Genomic DNA, 17,636 nt, shown 5'->3' with positions numbered 1-17,636 from the left:
TAAATGAGCCATGCTACGAGCTTGACTGATTATCTTAAATTGGTAGCTATAGTGCACTCAGGATTGTTCAGCAAGTCCTGTTCAAATCGTGGAATCACATCTAACAGTAGGTGTTTCGATTTGGGCTTTGCAAGCGCAGGCTGGTTGAGTACAGTCTGTACTCTGCCAATTACAAAAAGCCAGAGGAATATGTTATTTGATTCAATCAGCCAATCATTGGGACATACAGCCTACATTCCTGGCATCTTACCCACACTGAAATTCATACACAATGTTGCTGAATTGTGTGGTAAGCAGAATGTCTTTCTGGACTTACAGTAGCAACTTATTAATGGGAAATATTACTCGCATTGCCACTGCATAGTAGCAGCGTCAAATGGCTTGCTTAACCTGCTGTTCAGATTTTTGAGATATTTTGCCTTTCCATGGTAATTTGTGGTAGACCTGGCATTTTTCAGGTCCAAAAGCGGTGGTCTTTGGCCATTTGATGTACAACTTCATATATTTGGCCTTTATTATACAATGAACAATGATCCGATCAGGATAGCCATTGTCCTGCAGGATAGCTTTGATGTGGCCTGTTTTTGCATTGAGCTCACAAGGTGAGCAAATAGCTAGAGCCCTATTTAAGGTCAATCTTATAATGTAAGCATGCGCACGGAGCTATAGGAATCCCAAAGCTTCAGCGATATGTCTCTCTTTTCAGCAATAAACACATTAGTAATTTTACACAGTACACCACGCGTGATCTAACTAAGTTTTGATATACATTGAGCATAACTTCTCTATTTCATACAGCCATCCTTCATTTACCACTCCTAATGTGTTCCTAAATAGCACCCTGCTGAATGATAACTTGCTAAATGAAAATCATTTTCCCAAAAAATATAGACATGTTACATTCCTGACATATTTTTACATTAAAAACCCCTATTGCCTGCCATGAACCTAACTGGCTCAAAAATCCTCTTACTAATTCTAAATAACTTACAAACTCTTAACTTACTAGCTCTTAATAACTTACTAATTCTTTCAGCTTAACTCCCACTTGCCATTTTCCCCTACTAGCTTGCCACCTCTCCTGACTCACCACTTCTCTTGACTCACTGCTGCCCTCCCTGACCCTCCTGCTTAATGACTCTCCTGCTTGCCACTTCCATCCTTGATCCTCCCAAGTTCCCGACCCTCCCCTTCGCTGCTTCCTCTCCTGACCCTCCCAACTACCCGACCATCTTGCTTGGCATCCCGCTTGCGAGGGCTCTGGAGAGGGCTGGCAAGAGGGGAGAAGCAATGGAGTGAGAGGAGCTGCGAATGGCAGGGTCCACGAGGGAAGAGGCAGTGAGTGGGAGGGAAATGGAGATCGAGAGGGTTGGGGAGGGAAGTAGTGAGGGGGAAGAAGCAGTGAGTGGAAGGGTTGGGGAGATAAGTGGCGAGTGAGAGGGAGGCAGTGAGCAAGAGGGAAGCAGTGAGTGGGAGAATCAGGGATGGAAGTGGCGAGCACAAGAGATGTAGTGAGTGGAAGATTCAGAGGGCCGAATTTTCCATGTGCCGGGCTGGTGGGCCTGACCCAATCACAGGCGGGCATGGAGCTGATCGCCGCCAGCAATCGGGGCCACGCCACCATTTTATGTGGGCAGGCCAATTAAGGCCCACCCAGCATGATGCCCGCCGGGAAACGCTATGCGCTCCCTGGGTGGGCAGGGGAAATCCCTGAAATCGAGAGTGTGCTCTTTCGCGCATGCGTACGAGAAAGCGCACTGCTCTCCCTGAGGCTAAGTGCAGCCTGAGGGAGATCGCCTCGACTTTTAAAAATATTAAAAATAGAAAAAGAAATTCCCTTAAATGTCACATGAGTTGGGACATGTTCATAATTTACATAACAACTTTATTACAATTTTTAAAACCCTTCATGAAACCTCATCCCGCCGCTGGATGAGGTTTCATGTTTTTTCTAGTTGCCGCTGGGGCTCCTGTCCAACCCGCCAACCTTAAGGTTGGATGGGCAGGTCCTTCAATTGCTTAATTGACCCTGTCAATGGCCTCAAGTGGCCATCGACAGGTCGGTGGTCCTGCAGCTGATTTTGCTGCGCCCCCACCTTCCTGAAAATTTAATTGGGGCGGGATGATGTCGGGGGTTCCGCCCGACATCATCCCGTGTCATTTTATGCGCCGGCGAGCGGGCCCTGCCCCCCCCCCCCACTCGCCGACGGCAAAATTCTGCCCAGAGAGTGGGAGGCAAATGGCAAGTGGGAGGGTCAGCGAGCGGGGGGAGAAGAGGTGCGCAGGATGGTCAATGAGTGAGCCACAGGAAAGACAAGTACAAGGGGCCAGGGCCATGTACTGAATTACCGCTGCCTTAAATCATTAACAGTGGGCAGAACAAAATATTTCTTAAAGGTTGCACCTCTGAAACCTGTTAAAACATACATGTCACTCAAAGCTTTGAAGACATATGCTGTAGGGTCTGTGAAGACAACGCGAAAAAGAGCTGTCCAATAAAAAAGATAGCATCTGTCAATGGAGTTTTAAGATAGTGTTCTGAAACTTTAGTAAGCCTAAAAAACACTATCCAGTGCTTTTTTACTTCAGAGCACAGTATCATTCAGATTATATTACTCTGTAAGACTCAATTTTCTGCAGTCACTTTTTAAAGGTTTGTGTTAATTTTTTTTATATACTTTATTAAGAATATTCCACATTAGTTATGCAGCCTGTCACAAGACCCAACAATCAGAGTGCTCTGCCTTTTGTTGATGCCCCATTCCAGTCTGTATGAAAGCAAGGTTTTCTGCTAAAATGGACTAGTACACAAGCAGTGGCTTGGAAAATATTTACAATATATTTACAATTATGTTAACAAGGTAGGCTTGTGCTTCTTCTATTGATTGTGAAAAGCACATCTTTCATTTGAACCCAAATTAGAACTGCCTTCATATTTTCCTGTTTTGCTTGTCATTCATTGGGCTTTCATCCATAAAGATGCAATTTTGTGGCCCTGCTTGATTTGATTAGAGTGGATATCAAGGAAAACTAAATCTCGTCTCCTCTGCCATCCTTTCAGTTGTGCATGTGTGCCAGACAACAATTACTTGAGAAGTTAATCAGTACTAGATTTTGAAGAAAGGAAGCAGTTTTTGTATGCAGCCTGCAGCACATAAAACACTTCTTAAACCCTCCAATAGAGTAAAAGTCTACATGTCTACCATGTCTATTCAAAGAAATGAATAGAGGCTAAATGGGATGATGTGCTTCAGAATTCATTTGCATTTATTTGCTCATCTATATTTCTGCTCCTTGACAGAGCAAAAAAAAATCCAGCCTGCTTTTGCTAATATGTTGCTGTGAATGTGCAGTACAATCTGAAGGAGGGGGAAGGTGGTATCTTTTTTTAAAAGAAGCTTAATAACTGACTATCTGAAAGTATTATTACATTTTCAGCACAAATATTATTGCATTTCATAAGTGACTTGTTTTATAAATCCAAATGAATCTTATAAGTCTATATATTTTCATGAGAAAAATTTTTTTTGAATTTTTAAAAATATTTTTTGAGATATGGGCATAGCTGGCAAAGCCAGCAATTACTGCCTTGAGCAGATGGTGGTGAACTTGCATATTGAACACTGTGGTTCATGTCATGAATGTACTCCCAAATGATGTTCAGAATATATTTCCAGCATCTTGACCCAGTGAAGATGGAAGAATAGTGATGTATATCCAAATTGGGATGGTGCTGTGACTTGTAGGGAAGCTTGAGGTGATGATGTTCTTGTACACCTGCTGCCCTTCAATGTGGTGGAGGCCACAAGTTTGGTAGGTGCTACTGAAGAAGCCTTGGCGACTTAGTGCAATGCATCCTGTGGATAGTGTACACTGTAGCCACAAAATGCCAGTGGTGGACGGAGTGGAATTTGAAAATGGTGGATAGGGTTCCGATAAAGCAGACTGCTGTGTCCTAGATGGGACTGATATTCTTCACTGTTGTTATGGTTTTACCTGTGCAGGCAAGAAGACAATATTCTGTTACATTCCTGTAGCTTGCAAGTGGTGGAAAGTCTTTTGAGGGTCAGAAGTGTAGAGTAAAGTGTTAACTCTACTAAGAGCGTACTGAGCATATGCAAATGAAGCTATGTCATAGGCTGTCACTCAATGAGAGAGGATGCCTGCGTAGCATCTCAGAGGACAGCTCTAGCCATATGTTAGTCCTATTTAAACTTTGTAAATAGTTAGCATGTAAATAAATATTGTTTGAACAAAAACAATAGTCTCCATCGAGATGAATCCCAAGACAAATCCATGATAACAGATGGTGGCAGCGGGGACTACACCCACAGCAGAACAGTAGAAAATTGTGGGAAAAGCCTCAAGTTAAGCCCAGCAACAGTGCACTTCAGCAGGTGAAGGGATTTGAGGCCAACCCAGCACTGGAGACCACCAAATAATGATGGCGGCACAGTGACTGGCAGGACAAACAGTGCAGGAAAAGACAACTTCAGATCCGGGTGAACAATGGCCACTACTTTGCCCCTATCAGAATCTTTTCAAAATATTGAGGGCACCAGACAGACTGAACAATGGCAAAATTGGCAAAGACATTTTACCCTATACTGCAGTGCCTCAGGTCTCGCAACTAAAGAGAACAAAGATCAAGTTAGCACCATGTTATACGCTGTTGGGAACTCGTCAGACAGGGGATGAACGAAGAGACAGCCTCCTATGAGGATGCCATCAGAGCTTTTCACTCATATTTCAGTCTTCATAGATATATTGTTAATGGGAGGGAAAAGTCTAACCAGCGCTGTTAAAAACAGAGTGCTCAGAATGAACCTATTCATCAGCGATTTGTACTGCCTAGCTGCAAATTGTGAGTATAGATCATGAAAAGATGACCTGATCAGATATCGAATAATTATTGGCATTTTAGATGAGAATATCTCTGACTCCTTACAATCTCAGGAAGATTTAAATTTAAGCAAAGCTATACCCCTGGCTGGACAGGCCAAAGAGCAGAGGCAGAATAAGGCTTTCATTCGAGATGTGAGGGAAATTTCCTAAGAACAGCCAGATGAAGTTGTTCAATTTGTGGGTTGTAAAGCCAAAAGCATAGCAAGGCAGCAACAAAAACAAACAATGCCAAATGCCATTTTTTAATGTCCTCACTGTGGCGGGAAGAAGATCCACAGGTGGGAGAAATGCCCCACCCAGGTTGCACACTGCCGGGGGTGTGGCCAGTTTGACCATTTTAATGTGGTCAGTCATCCCAGGAAATTTGTGTTTACAAAGCAGAAGGAGAACTCTGTTAAAAGAACCCCCATTCAAGAAGTTCGACTCCACCTGCTCCAGGAAATTCCAGGCCTTGACAAACAGCAAAAGCACCTTCCTGGGAGAAATCAAGAAGATCAAAGACTGTTTTGGAGTGCTGACATTGAGGTGAATGGGCATCTGGCCCAATTCGACTAGATGCAGGAACTGGTGTCTCAGTGTTATCTGAGGTGAGTCTGGGGGGTTGCAAGTTAAACTCTTAAGGCCAGCTAGGGCGGACACTAAAATCTAAGGACAGAGAAATTCCTGAAATACTGTACATCATCAAGAATCAAGCATATTCTCTGTATGGCAGAAAAAGCCTGCAAAGCTCTAAACCTGCTTCTAAAAGTTGGAGATATCAATGCAAAGACACAAGAAAATAAATTTAGGCAGGAATTCCTCACATTCTTTACAGACTTGGGTAAGCTGAAGACCATATGTCACATTACACTCAAAACAGATGCGAATCCCGTTTTGTCTATTTACACCAAGGAAGGTCCCACACCCACTTCTAAAAAAGGTCAGGAGTGAGATTGAGGCGATGCTGCAACAAGGGGTCATTTCATCTACCACCTGTTACTGTGGTATAGGTGCCAGTCCTGAAGCCTAATGGCTCCATGTGTGTCTACGTTGATCTAACGCACCTCAACAGAGCAGCTGAAAGAGAAATACATCCAATGGCATCGGTGGTGAGAACTTGGCCAAACTTGCCAAGAGCACCATCTTCACCAAATTTGATGCCAGCAGTGGGTTTTGGCAGCCCCATTGGACCAAGAGTCATAACTACTTTTAATACACACTTCGGAAGGTATTGTTTTAACTGTCTGCCACTTGGCATCACGTCAGCCCCTGAAATATTCCAAAGGGCAATGTCCATTATACTGCAGGGCATTGGTGGCATTATCTGCTACATGGATGACATCTTGATCCATGGGTCAATGAAGCGAGAACATGACACATGAGTCAGGAAAGTCTTATTCACGCTGCAAGAGACTGGTTTGATACTCAATGACAAATGTGATGGTAAAAGCCCATGGTAAAGTTCCTAGGGCATATTATTCAAGTAACTGGGATTATCACAGACCCTCAAAAATCAAAGGCATAAACGGAATTTCCGCCACCTAGAAATATGACAGAGCTCCAAAGGCTTGTGAGCATGGTCAACCAATTTCTGCCTCACTTAGCCCAGATAAATGAATCCCTCAGACATATTTTACGACAGGACAAAGCATGGTGCTGGACAGAGCATCAAAGTGGACTTTCAGACAAATTAAAATGATGCTAACATCCTCAGTGGTCCTAGCCCACTACGACCCAGAACTTCCCATGATTGTGGCAGCTAATGCATCTGCAACAGGACTGGAAGCAATGCTATTCCAGGTCCAAAATGATGGCAAAAGAAGACCTGTTTACTACACGTCCAGATTGTTAACAGTCACAGAACAGCGGTAGGCTGTTATCGAAAAGGAAGCCCTTGCAGCGATTGGGCTTATATGAAATTCTTTGATTATGTACTGGGCCTCCAATTTAAGTTTGAGATTGATCATAAGTTGCTAAACACAAAGGAAATTGCAAAGGTGCCACCCAAGATTCAGCAATTCTGGCTTAGGCTTCTGTACTAAGATGCTATTACGGAGTACGTACAGGTTTAATAGACCACGGCCAATACTCTGTACAGGATACCTGCCACTTACTCAGTACAGGAAGACAAAACCTTCATAGCAGAAGTGGCAGCCTTTACAGCGGTGAACACCAGATACTTGTGGCAACAAACTAGAAATTGTGTGATCTTGTACTGCCCAAATAAGATGACGAGTGCACCCAGATTTGTACATACTGCCTGAATGGAAGACCATAGTACACCCCAAGAAACCCTGTCCTGAGACAATATTTCAAACAGCGGCACCATTTCAGTGTAGTAGATGACCTCTTGTGGTATAATACAAAAGTGGTGGCTCCTTTTGGAGGTCCTTCAGAAGATCCATAATCAACTGTCAAACCAGTATACAGCAGTCTGTATGGTGGCCATGGATTTCACAATCAATTGAACAGATGCTCTCCAGCCATGTCAACTGTGCTATCCGCAGGCAGGAACAGAAAGAGCCACTCCTGCCCTCCTTCCTATCAAGGTCTTGGGAACACCTTGGCATGGATTTATTTCGACTACAAAGAGGAAATCTTCTACTGGTCAACTGTTACTTCTGCTGGATAGAGGTGCAAAAGCTTCAGGGCCCTACCTCTGGAGCCATTATTCTCTCCTTGAAGAAAATGTTCTCTACACATGGCATTCCGAACATTGTCATCTCTGATAATCGACCATAGTTCATCAATGAGTGCTTTCAATCCTTTGCAAAGTCGTATGGATTTGTGCATGCCACAAGTTCCCCAAAATATCCCCAGGCTAACGAAGAAGCAGAGTGAAGAGTACCTCAAAGACTTCTTGAAGGAGAATGATGACTTTGAGCTTGGGCTGCTTAGCTATCATTCGACATGATTACATAATGGGTTTGCCCCATGCAAACCCCCTGATGGGGCACAGGCTTAAGACTCAACTTCCCTTCCTGCCCCACATCCTGCTACTGAATGTTATGGGGAAGACCATGATCAAATTAGGAAGAAGGAAGAAGCCTACTGAGTGAGTCAGGCTTGAATATTCAACCAGTGGCATAGGGCTCATGACCTTCCGATTCTGGAAAGAGGAGAGAAGGTATGGATCAGAGACCAGATCATGCAGGTACAGTCATTGAAAAGCTATTACAACTGAGATTGTACCTGGTCAGGACACAGTCAGGCATCATTCAGCGGAACAGACCTGCCCTTGTCTTAATGGACAGAAAACCATCAAAAGCATGGACAGAGTTTGCTGAACCAGAAGAGAGTGTCACATCCACTACACCACAAACAAAGGAAACCAGGAGTGATGGAACTCTCGAACTGAACTCAGACTAGAGGGATTCCCATCTACCAGAAGAAACTCGACTGACTGCTGAAACCAGAGACTTTCCCTTTAAGAGAAAAGACTTTGGGGAGAGGTTTAGGGGCATATGTGTGAAATAGTATGAGAATAAAGGCTCTGGGTGAGATGTAGAGTAAAGGGTTAACTCTAATAAGAGCATATTAAGCATGTGCAAAAGAGGCTATGTTACAGTGATGTTATTCACTGAGAGAAGGTGTCAGAGTAGCATCTCAGAGGGCAGCTTTAGCTATATGGTAGTCTTATTTAACCTTTGTAAATAGCTAGCTTGTAATTAAATGTTTTTTGAATAAAGACCATTGCCTCCAATGAGATATCTTCTAGAATAAGAAGCTCATGAATCCTGAGCCAAACCTACGATAACAGAAGAAGGTGAGCTATGTGGTGCAGGTTATCCATCCTTTGATTTTCTCTAGTAGCCATGTCATTTACTTGGTAGGCTCGGTTGATTTTCCGGTCAATGGTGACCCTCTAATGGTGAGAGATTTGGTGATGTAATGCCATTGAATACCAAAGAGACGTTAGACTTTTTTCTTGGTATAGTCATTTCCTGGAACTTGTGTGGTGTGTATGTTATTTGCTGTGTATCATCGCAAACCTGGATGTTGTACAGATCTTGCTGAATATGGGTGTGAACTGCTGCATTATCTGAAGAATTGTGAATAGAATTGAACACTCGAATCACTCTACAAACATGGGCAAATATCTCCAGTTCTTAACTTGTGATGGAGGGAAGACCATTGATGAAGCAACTGAAGAACGTTGAGCCTATGACATTGTCTTGGCTAACTCCCTCAGCAATGTCCTGGGGCTGAGATGATTGGCCTACAACAACCTCAAGTATCTTCCTTTATGTCACATATGACACCAGCCATTGGAGCGATCCATTCCCCCACCATGTCAATGCCTTAAAGTTTTATCGGAGTTCCTGGATGCTGCACTTGTTTGAATAATACCTTGATATCAAGGGCGTTATTTAGGCTTTTTTTAAGATAGTGACCACATATAACTTATGCATTCAAAAAAGTAACAAAAATCGAAATGCATTATGTATAATGATTCAGCACAACAAAGAAAAATCAAAACTAGTTCTGAAATGTATTGTACACCAATGATATCTGAGCCAAAAGCACATCTAACATTATGTAGACAATAATTCATGAGGCTTGGGTCCTCTGGATTGGCTCTTAGGAAGCACAATGAAGCCAGAACCTTGTTGATACTCCATGAAACTGCCTCATACTGTTCAACAATGTAGAGAAGCGGTGATGCCACCATTTTTGCCTGGAAACTAGGGGCAGAATTTTACATCTCGCGGGCACGCATCCACCCCGAATAGGCATAAAATTGTGCAAGAAGATGTCGGGCGAGGGTCCCAACGTCATCCCGCATGCACGCAATCTTCAGGTTGGCCGGCGCACATGGGTATCGGAGCCCTACCCACTATTAATTAAAAGGCCATCTAAGGCCATTAAAATCTCAATTGATCAAGATTTTATGTTGCCCGTGCAATTTTGCGCTTGTCGCACAGGCGAAACGGGCAGGGGGTCAGCCCATGTTTTTCAAAACCTCATCCAAGGGCAGGATGAAAAGGGTCACCAGCATTGCCATTGTGAATAGAGAGCAGTTTGAGAAAGTTTGCTATTGTTTGCTTATTTGAACTTGACAGTTTCATCTCAGTTCTGAGCTTCATTCTGAGCATTTCCAGGCTTCATTTCAGGACTCATTGGTGTCTCCGAGACCTCCGGAGGATTTTGACCATGTGGACCCTTCCAGGTGTCAGACAGCCTTCTGTAATCCTGGTAATGGGGATCGTGCTCTCCGCTGGAGGCACCTCTGAGGAGGAGGAACAGAGGGGCAGAAGGGAGAGAAGACCAGATATCCCAAAGCAGCTTCCAGGGGAGTAACTTGTGGGAGGAGAGTTGCAGATTCAAAGAGTGCAGGGCCAGCAGATAGTCCATGGCGGAAGGGGCTGCAGTAGACACCACTATACTGCTGCCAGGATTTACAGTCAGTGATGCAGCTACATCAGTATGTCTGAGGTGCAATGCCAAAGGAGGCTCCACCTCCTCCAGGGAGACTGTGACCTCCATTTGTGAGATGATTAGGCCCGAGATCACCCCACCTATATGGGTGGAAGCCTCATACCAGTGGCTCTGAAGATCACAGTGGCCCTCAACTTGTTTGTCTTTGGCTCTTTCCAGGAGTCAGTGGGGGATCTTTGTGGAGTGTCCCAATCAGCTGTCCACAGTTGCATCAAGCTGTTTAGGTGGGAAATTACATTTATTCATTTCTGTACTGACAAGGCCAGCCAGGCTGAGTAAGCCAGAGGGTTTGCAGCAATTGCTGGGTTCCCCTGCATCCAGGGTGCAATCGGCTGCACAAACATGTGGCCATCAGAGTGGCAGCGGGTCTGCTGGGTGCCTTCATTACAGGAAGGGATTCCACTCGATGAACGTCCAGATATGTTGTGACCACAGGATGCAGATTCTGCAAGCCTGTGCAAGGTACCTTGGCAGCTCCCATGGCACTTGTATCCTCAGACACTCTCAGATGCCAAGGCTATACAGTGCTCCAGCCCGACTGGATGGATGGCTACTGGGTGACAAGGGCTATCCATTGAAAAGGTGGCTTATGACGCCTCTCCACCACCCAAGGACAGAGGCAGAGCAGCGTTATATTGGAGTCATGCCTCTACAAGGGCGGTGATAGAGAGGACCGTAGGTCTTCTGAAGCTGTGCCTCCGATGCCTGGATCATTCAGGAGGAGCACTACAATACCCCACAGAGTGGGCGTCACTGAAGATGGTTGCATGCTGTGCTCTTCACAGCCTGGCCCTGACAAGGGTAGTCCCACTGGAGAAAGAGGATCTTGAGGCAATTTCACAGACCACAGAGGAAGAATCCAGCAGTGAGTCAGAAGAGGAGCACAGCGAGGAGAACGTTGAGAGCATGGAGGCAGATCTCTGTATCCTTCATGAGGGCAGAGACACCAGGGACGCCTTGATCCAATGCTCCTTCGGCTAGGCTGCCAAAGATCTGCTTCTACCCCATGCCAGGGCGGCCACCACCATCCAGGACGCCTGAAATGAACCTTTCATTTGAACCCAAGGTCCACTCAGTGCTTGTGTAATAAAGTTTAAAGCCACTCACGCCCAGCATCACATACTGATGTACCTTGCACCAGTACAAAGCTGAAGCTCAGGCCATTACAACAAAAGCAAAATTTATGTAATTTTCACAATCAAAACATATTAACATTACCATCTGTGGCGTTCATTTCCACACCAGTAAACATATAAATGAAACATTGCAGAACAGAAGATCACCTGTGACCAGCCCCTCTTGTGCTCGTGGTGCTTTAAACTTACGTTTATGAGTTCTGCATCTTGGTGCCCCACCCCCTCACTGGCAGTGACATTGGAGGCAGCCTGCTGAATGTGCTGTCCTGTTGGCCTTGATGACTTTGGTGGTTGTCCTCTGGCCAGTCAGTGAAGCCTGTGCTGGCCCTGCCTGGGAAGGAGCGGCCAATGCCATGGCTGGCATCTCCCCAGTCATCGCAACCTTATCAGATGCGACGGTCACTGGCAGAGGGGCAGAGGAGCTGCTGCCGTCATCCAGAGTTCCTGGGAAGAACCCACAGAGATGACAAGCAGCTCATGCACCAACGTGAGGTTGCTCTGGATCTCCCTGTTCGCCATTGATGGACGGGCACCTGGCTGGGATACCGGTTGCCCCATCCATCTTCCACATGGATACTGACTGCCTGAGGCCTTTGCCCGTGTGAGGGCTTGCAGGTCCGAGCACAACCCCAGGAACCCCTGATTCTGTCCCTGGAGCTGCCTCTCCATGAAAGTCACCACTATCTCAATGGAGGAGGCAGGTGTGTTCGGCCATGAGGGTCAACGCAGTGCTTATGCTCCACATGGACTCCTTCACAGCAGAGACCATGGCACGCATACCCTTATGGATCTCCGCCAGATCCTCCCGCACATCCTGCTGGACATCCAGCACCTGCCGCCTAATGGACGACTCCAGAGGCTCATCATCTGCCTTTAATTCAGCATCTTCCTGGTCTCCAGCAATCTTCCAACTGCCAGCGCCTTGGGCACTCTCTGCCTCTGCCTGCACCTCAAGGGACTGTGAAATGCCTCACCGCTGTGCACCGACATTCTAGCCGAAGGTCTAATACTGAGGTTCTGGTATCTGCGCTGGTGCCTGGTTCAGAGAGCATGTGTGATGCAGGTGCAGCTGAAGCCTGGCAGTCCTCTGGTTTCAGGGGTGGCTCTTTGCGATCCTGCTGATGAGTGGCTACTGGCGAATCTAAGGGAGAACAATGACATGTCATTAGTTTAAGTCATCATACTGTCACTGGGCATGCCAGGCACCCTGGTGAGATAACGGAGATCTGCATCATGGTGCCATTTTCTTTCAGTGATCCACGGGGACTCCAGTTTTGAGGGGCCCATCAATGAAGAGACTGCACAAGAATAGTTGCAACATCCGAAACTCTCACGTCTGTGCACTGCACCCTTACCTTCGTGTGACACCCCTGCCTCTCCGAGACCGGCTGAATGAGGTGCGTGTTGGCTCTCCAGCTCCAAGGCGATCTGCTCAACTCTGGTCACTATTAGGAGGTTTTGGCAGGGGTGGGGCTCTGTCTGTCTGTAACTACTCAATGTTATGGCTTGTCTTCGCCTGAAAGGACAGAGGAGCATTGATTAGTCCACTCTACCGGCAGTGCCACTGCAACCACCTGACATCATTGCAGGCCTACTCCACCTGAGAAACCCCTTGTAGGGCATATCCGAGTCATGGCCCTCGAGCCGCAAGGCACTCAGTCCAAACAGCCAGGGCACACCCCTTGGCCAGTTCCAGCGTCATTGACAGTTGGCACTAAGACTGTAACACTCTTGAGCTCCACGGATGGACGGCCAGTTCTTAACGCTTCTCCATACTGATCCACAGTACTCATCCTTCCCGAGTGCAGCAGGTTGTTGAACCTTTTGCGACACTGCATCTGTGTGCGCTGCACAACTTCGTGGCTGCCACCTCCTCCCAAGCTTTTTTTGTCTGGTGTGGTGGCCTCCTCCCTCCATGCCTGGGAATAAGGGTGTCCCTCCTGGCAGTCACCTCCTCCGAGGCACTCGTCCGAAAAATTGAGGACCGAGTGCCCATCTGACTTGCCCTCCCGCCTGGCATCTCCAGCAACTGATAAGGCCATAGCTTCAGTCTCCAGAATGCAGAATACATGAATCTTCCCTGGCAGCCTTCAAGGAACTGCCTTTGCCATCTTTAGACTGCACGCTGGATCGCATTGGACCCAGTGCCCGACAGGCCCCTGCCCCCGCCTGGCCCTTCCGGACCATTAGGAAGATGCGTTGCATGTTAGGCGGGCCTTAATTGGCCAGCCAATATGAAATCGTGGCCGTGGGCCCATCGTGGTCGGGGGCCTGTTTCCCGACTGGTCCCGGGTCTGCTGATTGCGCCCGCCCACAAGGGTAAAATTCAGGTTTTTAAAAAAGTTACATTTTTGAACATTTAAAAAATGGCTAATTCATCAATCCATATTTTACTTAATAGAAAATGGATTGCATAAAGTACTTCCTTTTTGATTTTTTTTTACTCTTTTAAGTGAGATATGTTGATGCTTCATCAGTCTCCAGTTTTACTTTTTACTTAGCACTCTCTTTTCAATCCATTTCATATTTCCTAAGTTCTTAAGGTATTGCCTGTACGTCCTCTTAGATGAAATTGTGATAGCTGTCAGAATGTTCAGCAACAAGTTTATTCTGTGCTTTCTGTTATAATTAACATTGTGTCTCCAGCCAACGCAAAATGGCTGTCTGCGTATGTGCACTGGTCCCACACAGATGTCACTCTGCTGCGCTCAGCCTGCCAGAAAACCTTTTGTAAATCGACAGCCAAGCCCAAAGTGAAAGCAGCAAAGGCTAAGAAAACAGCGCCAAAGGCACTTCTCAGAGCCATCCATTCCTCAAAGGAAAGAGCTGTTCGCTGTGCTGGCACTGGGAATGGATTTGAGGTAGAAATAGGTTTTTTTACGCAATTCAGACCTGCGCTACACACGGCCCCTCTCCCACACTCTACAATAAAACAGAGGGATTCCCCTGTCTCTTCAGAACCGGGATATGACCAGGTGCAGTGAAAGTTTGTGTTAGTTTCCTTTTTCATAGATTCAAGGTGAGAGTTTGTAAAACAGTAAATATGGCGGGGAAACACTGGAACTGCATTCAGTGTTGGCAGCAAACATAGCCTATAATTAATATATTACACAAAAAGAGCATGGTAATAAGTTTAAAATAGAAAGCACCAGTTTAACAGCCATCATCAGCTGTGCCACAGGTGACAGAATGGTCTTTTTTGTATTTTTATTTTTATGATTTAACCATTCTATGATACTTACATGGGGCTGTTTTAACTTATATCAGTTATAACTGAAAAAAAAATGTATATGCAAAATGCTAAACCAGCATCAGGATTGCGTATTATTGACCTGCATTTGGACCATTCCGCTAGAGACTTAAGTGATTGTTTGAAAAGCAACACGTAGTCCTGAGGGAAAGTCTAACTTTTCTGTGAATGTGGTAAAATTCTGAAAACACCTATCAGAGAGCGTGGAGGAAGAAAGGAAGGAAAAAAGGGAGTGGAAGAGGGGAGTGGAATGTAAGCACAGAAGTTGAAAGGGGAGCGGGAAGTTGGGAAGGAAAACAGGGAGTAACCAAGAAGATGATGATGTCAGGGGTGTCTGCTGCAGGGCGTGGTGGTGAGTTGGGGGTGGGAGGATGTTTGGCTGTCTGTTGATGTCATTGAAGTAAGGACGGTTTTAATTTGAGGTCAATGGATACAGTCTCAGGATCCGAATGCACTGATTCCCAGTGGGACAGGACATTATCGTAGACTCTGAGATGTGTACGGAGATAGTTTAAAAAGACATCAAGTAAGTTCCTTATCGAGGTCATTGCAAGGTGATTAGAAAATTGTGGACTGGTTGGCATGATGCCACATTACGTACGAGATGATTGTGTCAGAAGGAGAAGGAGAAGCTCAGCCACTAAACTGGAATAGGCGAATGGAACTCCATTGATAGAAAGGGAAGAACATCTATGGGCTTACAGGCTGGCACTGCTCTGGAAAATCAGCCTGATTGCAACTCCCTATGTGCGGCTGGAGGGGAGAGAACTGATGAGCTTTAGGATGGGATTTTCTGGCCTTGCCCGCCGGTGGGATCATCCGGTCCCCTGAAAGTCAATGGACTTTTGGCTGGGCTGCCAAATCTCCTGCGGTGGGTCCCGCCATGACAGGGCTGGAAAATCCCAGCCATAGAGTTTTGTTGTACATTTTCCTGAAGTACTGTTGGTACCAGCTTCAGCCTTAAAGCAATTTGATTAGGTAATCAGCTACCCATCTCTTGTCAAACTGAGGGAGAACTATTGTCAATGGAGGCTTGGAGGTAAAGGGAATGATGGCTAATTGGAAGCAGAATGCAGCCAGTGGTGTGGAGGAGGTTGAGTACAACCACAACATATTACTCTGCAGGGGTTGGGAGTCATGCTATCTCCTAAATGGTGGGAGGGGTTCTAGGTCAGATGGATGGTGGAGGAGCGCATGAGGCTGGAAAGCATTAGTTTGCAGGAAGTTGCTCACGGTAGAGGAAGGGTGGGTGAGATGAGGTAACAGGTCCAAACTCTTCCTGAGCAGGGATTTAAGGGAGGGAAGACAAAAACCTAGTTTAAATTGGGGTGGAAAAGGGGGCAAAGGACTTACTGTGCTAGGAGGCAAAAACTGTACACATTAGGAATTCATCATTCATATTGGCCATGAGTTTGCGATCAGTGGTGAAACAAGGGCTATCCTTGAAGTAAGTCTTGCTGGGAGACCTAGCATTCGCTGTGTTGAGAATTTCACTACTAGCACCGTGCAGTGGTATTGCAATTGATTGCAGCATTCTCCACTGGGGCTGGAGTGATGTCATCAGGTCCAAGCAGCCAATCACATTAATGTGAGGAGGACACAAGGAGGCTACAAAGGGAAATACAGAGGTTAAGTTAGTGGACAAGGACCTGGCAAATAGAGTATAACGTGGGAAAGTATGAAATGTCTATTTTGGCAGGAAAAACGAAAAAGAAGCATATTCTCTAAATGGTGAGAGATTGCAGAGCTCTGAGATGCAGAGGGGTCTAGTTATCCTGTGCATGAATTGCAAAAGGCTAGTTTGCAGGTACAGCAAGTAATTAGAAAAGCTAATAGAAAGTCATAATTTATTATAAGGGGAATTGAATACAGAAGTAGGGAGGTTATGCTTCAGTTATACAAGGCATTGGTGAGATCACATCTGGAGTACTGTTTATTGTATTGGTGTCCTTATTTAAGGAAGGATGTAAATACATTGGAAGCGGTTCAGAGGAGGTTTACTAAACTAATACCTGAATTGGGTGGGTTATCTTCTGAGGGAAGGTTCGACAGGCTAGGCTTGTAGCCACTGGAGTTTAGAAGAGTAAGAGACAATTTAATTGAAACATGCAAAATCCCGGGGAGCCTTGACAGGGTTGATGTGGAGAGGATGTGTCCTCTTGTGGGAGAATCTAATACTAGGGGCCACTGTTTAAAAATAAGGGGTCATCCATTTAGGACAGAGATGAGGAGAAAATTTTTCTCTGAGGGTTATGAGTCTTTGGAACTCCTTCCTCAAAAGACGCTGGAAGCAGAGTCTTTGAATATTTTTAAGGCAGAGGTAGATAGATTCTTGATAAGAAAGGGGGTGAAAGGTTATCGGGGGTGGGTGGGAATATGGAATTGAGGTTACAATGAGATCAGCCATGATCTTATTGAATAGCAGAGCAGACTTGACCTAGGAGTGACCTACTCCTGCTCCTTGTTCGTATGTTCGTATCTTTTTATGGATTTTAACAGACACCCAAACAGGAAACAAAAAACAGTTAAATAAGATCACTTAAAGATGTTTATGTGGAACAAATCAAAGATTAGAACATTGATATGGGGTGAAGATAGAAACTAAAATATTTTGGAATTTCTTTGAAAAATTATTTAAAAAATTGGCTTAAAACATCTACTAGTTATTATTTTAACAGCATTCCACGAGCGTAAAATTGTTTTTTAGGGCAAGTTCTGTTGTCTATCAAATTTTATTAATCACATGACTGTTATAAACCCAGTTACACCTGATTGTTCAAGGTGTAACTTTTCCTGGGGTTTCTAACAGGATGTGGGAAAATGAAAGTTGAAATTTTCACTGATTTCATGATTGCCGGCTCAGTTGCTGGTGGCATGACGGAGAAGGGGTGGTGGTGGGGGCTAGTGCTAGAGGGAGGGCAATGGTC

The 17,636-nt window shown here is 45.4% G+C and overlaps 1 protein-coding gene across 1 annotated transcript in view; it reads left to right on the top strand.

The window, feature by feature from the left end:
- ush2a (Usher syndrome 2A (autosomal recessive, mild)) overlaps positions 1-17,636 on the top strand; it is a 1,196,697-nt gene that overhangs the window by 103,395 nt on the left and 1,075,666 nt on the right. The window lies entirely within an intron of this gene.

Source organism: Carcharodon carcharias, chromosome 2 (genome assembly GCF_017639515.1).
Source record: "Carcharodon carcharias isolate sCarCar2 chromosome 2, sCarCar2.pri, whole genome shotgun sequence".
NCBI lineage: Eukaryota > Metazoa > Chordata > Chondrichthyes > Lamniformes > Lamnidae > Carcharodon > Carcharodon carcharias.
The sequence above is the reverse complement of the archived record's forward strand: the minus strand, read 5'-3'. Positions and strand labels throughout refer to the sequence as shown.